The following is a 7,080-nucleotide window of genomic DNA, read 5'->3' as shown; positions in this document are numbered from 1 at the left end:
CTCCAGCAGCTCCGGGCTCCATTTCTAACAGATAATCGCGCTGCGCAGACATACATGGCCACCTGCTGGGATGTTTAGCGAGTGCATCACGGCCGCGTATTGCGGACAGGAAGCGAAATGACCTGCCACCCTCCGTCCGTTCCAACACCAAAATGGAGAGACTGCACTGTGATAGTGGGATAGCTGCCCACAATGGACCACTCCCAACAGCGCTGCAAATGCTGCAAATGTGGCCACACTGCAGCCCTGGTAGCTGTCAGTGTGGCCACACCGCAGCGCTTTCCCTACACAGCTGTACGAAGACAGCTGTAACTCCCAGCACTGTACAACTGTAAGTGTAGCCATACCCAAAGACTCTCAACAGGCTTTTCTCCAGTTTCAAACTGGAGCGCTGAGCAAACATACCGCTCTCTTACATACAGTGCAACTCCTCCATGTCTTCTCCCCTGCCAGTCCTTCCTGAACAGTTTAAACCCATCCATGACGTGCTCCAGACATGTGACTTACCCCACCAAGTCTCTGTTGTTCCAGTCATAGTTCCTTACTGTGTCAGGACTTCCAGTGTTTCCTGCTTGTTTCCCAGGCTTCTTGCATTCATGTACAGGCACCTAAGATAACTAGCCAAATGCCCTACTTCAGGGGTGGGCAAACTTTTTGTCCTGAGGGCCACACTTGGGAATAGAAATTTTATGGCGGGCCATGAATGCTCACAAAATTGGGGTTGGAGTGGGGAGAGGGTGGGGCCAGAAATGAGGAGTTCAGGGTGCAGGAAGAGGCTCTGGGCTGGGGCTGGGGAGTGGAGTATGGGGTGGGGTGAGGGCTGCGACTGGGGGTGAGGGCTTTGTGCTGGGGCTGGCGATGAGAATTTTGGGGTGTAGGAGGATGCTCCAGGCTGGGATCCAGGGGTTTTGAGGGCAGACAGGAGATCAGGGATGGGGCAGGGTTTCGAGTGCCGGAAGAAGCTCAGGGGTGCAGGCTCTGGAAGGCACTCACTTCAAGCAGCTCCTGGAAGTAACCGCACATCTCTTTTCCGGCTCCTACGTGGAGGTGCGGCCAGGTGTCTGTGCACGCGGCTCCATCCGCAAGCACCACCCCTGCAGCTCCAATTGGTTGTAGTTCCTGGCCAATGGGAGCTGCTGCAGGCAGAGTTTGGGGTGGGGGCAGCGTGCAGACTGGAGCCCCCTGGCTGCCCCTATGCATAGAAGCCAGATGGGGGCCATGCCACTACTTCCAGGAGCCGCGTGGAGTGGCCCCTAACCCTGTTACCCGGCTGGAGTGCCAGTGTGGGACAAGGCCCAGACCCTGCTCCCCAGCGGGAGCTCAAGGGCCGGACTAAAATGGCTGGCAGGCTGGATGCAAGCTGCACGTAGTAGTTTGCCCACCCATGCCCTATTTTCTCAGTATGAATAAGGAGGCCTCCCCTGTTGTACCCTCCTTTCTGTGTTTCCCCCCGGTAACCCACTTACCTGTGGACTTAGGTCACCATCCCCCGGCGTACCTAGTTTAAAGCTCTCCTCACTAGGTTAGCAAGCAGGGAAGTTCTATGGCCCATGATATACAGGAGATCAGATTAGATGAGTACAATGGTCCCATCTAGCTTTGGAATCTATGAACCTCTGAAAAAAGGCTCTTACCTGATAGATATTCCATATTTGCAACATTGACACTGTCAAAACCAGCTACAAAAGCACTGTTAAACAGTAGCCACATGGAGGTTTTTACCAGTATAACTATACTGGTTTAACTATAGCAGTAGAGCGAAGTTAAATTTTTTGGATGAAGGCATTTTTTCTTCTTAAAAAAAATCCATAACTGGATCAGTTGCAGTATCTAGCAAATTTGTGTCAAATTTGCCAAATTGTTTCAGCTGAAAAAGAAAAGATGAAAAATTCAGGAAAAAGTCAAAATATTTTAATTTTTTCAATTCACAATGACATTTCATTTAGAATTTTACTTCTATTTTATTTATAAAAAAAGTAAAAAAAACCAAAAACCACACAAATGGAACAAACCATTTTGTTTTATGTCAAATAAAACATTTTGTTTGACTTGAAATGATTTTTTCCCCTGTTTTTGCTTAGGTCAACTTGAAACAAATATTTTATTTTATTTTTTGTTAGTTTTGGTTTGGCCACAGAATTGAAAAAAAATCAGTTATTTGCACAACTCTACATACCAGTATCATTATTCCAGTATAACTGGTAAAACGTTCCTAGGCAGACAACGCCGTAGGCTGCTATTCATGTATCCAGTGTTAGCTATTCTTCTTGAGGGGACAGAAGAGCCCCTCATCAAGATCACAGTGAACTGAGAAAGAGGAAGGGGATATTGGTTCCAGTTTCTCTGTGTTTTATCAATGATGCAGAGCCAATAGGGAGTGATGTCTGGCTTTTTAATATATTTATATTTTTGAGTCACAGTTAAAGTGCAGCTTCTACAGGTAAAGTGCAGCTCGCTGAGCACCCCCATACCTCCCCTTCATTCTCCACCAGCCAGACTGCAGCGGGGAACTCAGAATCTCTTCCTTGCAGTGCGATTCTGGGGCAGAGGCTTCTGCCCAGTGAGAAGAGGGGTTTTGCTGCTTCTCCCCGCCAGGGTGTGTCTGCTGGGGCTCGGGGCATCAGCAGGCGTGGGGCTGAAACGTCTGAAGATTGTCGGCTGTGGCTCAGACTGTCAGTAAGTTTGGCCCCCCCTGGTCTATGGGTTACAGTGGCTCACAAACTGAGTATGAGTCGTAAATATGATGTAGCTGCAAAAGAGGCTAGTACAGTAACTCCTCACTTAGGGTAAGAGTCCTTGGACAGAAGGAGCCCAAATTCCAGAAAAAAGAGAAATTGTCTGTTCTTGGTTAATTGCTGGGAAAGCGTCCACAGGGAGTAAGAACTTTTATGGGACTGTTAGATCCCTGATTCCCCCAATACCTTAAAAAAACAAAACAAAACTGAGCTGAAAGCTACAGTTGCCTGATAGGAGCAGAGCTCAGCAGTGGTTCTAGTCATCAAGCAAGTGGAGGACAGAACCCCACTGCAGGTCTGGTCACTTGGCCAGCAGTGAGTGCAGCAAAGTGGCAATGGGTCTCACCTACAGCTTGCAAGCAGATTGAGAGCTGCTGTGTGGACTATGCTGAAAGCAGAGAAGTTTACCACATCCGTCTACACTGGTCTAAAGACTTTGGTGAGGTCTTCCTATCCTAGCTACTGAAACCATTACAGCAGGAGGTGGTAGAGCAAGCAGGAATGGATTTGCCTTTCAAAGGTGCCTAGATTGGATATAGGGGCCCAGATTACTGGGTGAGGACTTGAGCCAAAATTAAGCAAATTGTCACGAATTGTCTAGAAAGAAGGCACTGGCCCTTGCTGCTGCCGACGCCATTGGCCGAAGGGTTACAGTACTCAGTGCCATAGATTTGGGGACGGTACATTGTACTCCTCGTACATAGCAAAGAGGTTTAGCTTTAAACTTGAAAGTTCTGCTTTAAGCATAAAACTCAACTCATTCTTAACTATGGAGTTACAACCTGGGAATCCTAGACCTACTGAAGTCAAGGTCAATCCCCCACTGATTTCATACATGGCAGAGGGGCATTGTTGGCACACCTCTGCCATGTACATTGGCCAAAGTGGACAGTCTCTACATAAAAGAATAAATGGACCCAAATCAGAAGTCAAGAATTATAACATTAAAAAACCAGTCAGAGAATACTTCAATCTCCCTGGCCCCTTGATTACAGACCTAAAAGTCGCAATATTACAACAAAAAAACTTCAAAACCAGACTCCAACCAGAGAGTGCTGAATTGGAATTAATTTGCAAATTGGACACCATCAAACTAGGCTTGAATAAAGACTGAGAGTGAATGGGCCATTACACAAATAAAAACTATTTCCCCATGCTTCCCACCCCCCCCACACAGTTCCTTACATCTCCTTGTCAATTGCTGGAAAGGGGCCATTTTCATTACCACTACAAACAGTTCTTTTTCTCTCCTGCTGATAATAGCTCACCTTAACTGATCACTCTCCTTATAGTGTGTATGGTAACATCCATTGTTTCATGTTCTCTGTGTGTATATATATCTTCCTACTGTATTTTCCACTGCATGCATCCGATGAAGTGGGCTGTAGCGCACGAAAGCTTACGCTCAAATAAATTTGTTAATCTCTAACGTGCCACAAGTACTCCTGTTCTTTTTGCGGATACAGACTAACAGGGCTGCTACTCTGAAACCTAAGTACTATAATGCAATTTTTTTATCTTGAAAGTGCAATTTACAAATGTAGAATTTCTTTTTTACATAGCTGAACTCAAAACCAAAACAATGTAAAACTTTAGAGCAGTGGTGGGCAACCTGAGGCCCATGGGCTGCATGTGACCCATCAGAGTACGCTGATTGTGGGCCATGAGACATTTTGCTGACGTTGACTGGAGTCTGCAGGCATGGCCTTCCCGCAGGTCCAAGTGGCTGCGGTTCGCCGTTCCTGGCCAATGGGAGCTCTGGAAAGCAGCAGGCCACAGGGATGGATCACTTGATGAGTACCTGTTCTATTCATTCCCTCTGGGGCATCTGACATTGGCCACTGTTGGACGACAGGATACTGGGCTAAATGGATCTTTGGTCTGACCCAGTATGGCCATTCTTATGTAAATACCTTGCAACACCTGTTAAAACAGTGCTATGCGAATACCTGTTCTCACTTTCAGGTGACATTGTAAATAAAATGCGGGCAGCATTATCTCCTATAAATGTAAACAAACTTGATTGTCTGAGCAATTGGCTGAACAAGAAGTAGGACTGAGTGGACTTGTAAGATGTGAATTGAAAAATACTACTTCTTTTGTTTATCGTTTTTTTACAGTACAAGTATTTGTAATAAATATAATAATATAAAGTGAGCACTGTACACTTTGTATTCTATGTTGTAATTGAAATCAATATATTTGAAAATGTAGAAAAACATCCAAAATGTTTATAATAAACAATAATAGAACACCAATTTAAACTTAACAGTCCAATTTCAACAGATTAATTGTGACTATTTTTTTAATTTAGTCAATTTGTTTTGCGTTAACAGCATGCATTAACCGTGATTAATTGACAGCCCTAGTGTGGCAGGGTGGACTAGTTCTGGAGGCCCCCTGCTGGAGGCCTTGCGGCCCTGCGTCACTCTGCCCCAGAATAAAGCAGCGAGAAGTCCTCCAGACAGCCTAGAGTGGCTGCAGAGGAACAACCAATCAGAGGGACTAATGGAGCAGCTACTCTACGGCCAGAGGGGCCGTATATAAGACAAGCAGCAAAGCAGAGAAGTCAGTTGCTGCCTAGAGCATGAGGAGAGAAGATGGGGTGAGTTGCTGGCTGGAAGAGCAGCAGTATTGAGGGCAAGTCTCCTTGGAGTGCTCACTGCAGACAGGACTGAAGCCCAGGGAAGGCTGCTGAAGACCAAGTGCCTGGCTGGTGGGAAGAGCAGCAGGACCAGCGGAAGGTCAGTGCAGGCAGGCTGAGCCCAGGGGAACTGAGCACAGAACCTGGCCATGCCAGCAAGGGTACCGAGATGGGCCCCAGCTTGGCGGTTGCAGAAGGTAGTGCCTCTGGGAGAAGCCTTAGAGCTACGGCCCCATACCAAGGCTGAGCTAAGAACTTGGACTTTAAACCCTGGAAGGGGAGACAGCGTATGTGGCTCGGCTGGAGGACTGAGTTGCTGAAGACTTGCTGAGAGAACCATCGGCTGGGGGCGGGAGAGTGGGGAGAGGTGTGACCCTGTTACACCTAGTTAGAAATGTTACTGTATGCTGGTAAACTTTACTGCATTGGAGGCAATGTGTTCCATTTGTGGAGCAGGAAGTACTCTGCATTAGTCAGTAGCACCCTAATGAAGGACTAGTCTTAAGGGAGTCCAAAGGGAACCTGGTCTCATCCATGACAGGCAAATGTCAGCTGCAACCAGGGAGTACCCAAATAAGTAGGGCTAAAGAGAGGGATCCATAAGACTCCCAGATGGAAACACACAACTTAAAGGGGTGAGGGAAACCACTCCTCCTGCCAGAAAGAATTTTGGGGTTTTTACATTGTGTGGGGTTTTTTTGTTTTTCCAGAGTAAAATCTAAATTCTCTTTCCAGCTGAAAGCACCAACCATCCATAATAAGTTTTTGTGCATCCAGAAAAAACAAAAGTTTTCTTTGCATCTAAGTTTTTACTTTAAATGTGGTAATTATTACTGTGATTTATCGTTTGTATTAGGATAGCACCTGAGGTCTCTTTGTGCTGGGCACTGTACAGATAGATACACAGTAAGAGACCATCCTGGCCCTGAAGAGTTTACATTCTAAACAGGCAAGGTAGACACAGTGGGACAAAGGAAGTATCGTCATCTTTCATAGAATCTCAGAGTTGGAAGGGACCTCATGAAGTCATCTAGTCCAACCCCCTGCTCAAAGCAGAACCAATCCCCAGACAGACTTTTGCCCCAGATCGCTAAATGGCCTCCTCAAGGATTGACCTCACAACCCTGGTTTTAGCAGGCCAATGCTCAAGCCACTGAGGTATCTCCCTGTTACAGTTTGATAACGGTCTATTCCATTTCTCCTGGCTGTGTGGCTGGGCAGTCTGTGAGTGGACAGGTGGCTTGGCTGAAGTGCTGATGTGTGCTGGCTAGTCTCTGCTTCCTGCAGCCTAGACAGGGCTATGGGAAACTAAGTGTAAATTAGCTGCTTTCCTTTGGGAACAAGAGGCTTTTAGGTTAAAAACCATTTTTTTGTCTGAACTATTCATAATCTAGCCAAGCAGCGAATGTGATCTGCTCCCTACCTTACATCACAATTCACTCTGTAATTCCCCAAGCAAAATAACCACACCCTCAGCCCTTGACTTCTAGTCACGCAGCCCAAATCTCCTTTCTCACAGTAACGTAGAGCGTGTACTTGAGATGAGGCACCAGAAGAAAGCAATTTTCAAGAACTAAAGAGACAGGAAGTAATAAACATTAAAGAATAAAAGATTCCTCTTTTTATTAACATAATTTTACTATTTTGTATACACTACACAGATTATAACAATCCTTTGCAAGGGCAAATTACAGAGTTATT

This window comes from Chelonoidis abingdonii, chromosome 1, assembly GCF_003597395.2.
Source record: "Chelonoidis abingdonii isolate Lonesome George chromosome 1, CheloAbing_2.0, whole genome shotgun sequence".
In the NCBI taxonomy this organism is placed as follows: domain Eukaryota; kingdom Metazoa; phylum Chordata; order Testudines; family Testudinidae; genus Chelonoidis; species Chelonoidis abingdonii.
This window is presented reverse-complemented; position numbering follows the sequence as displayed.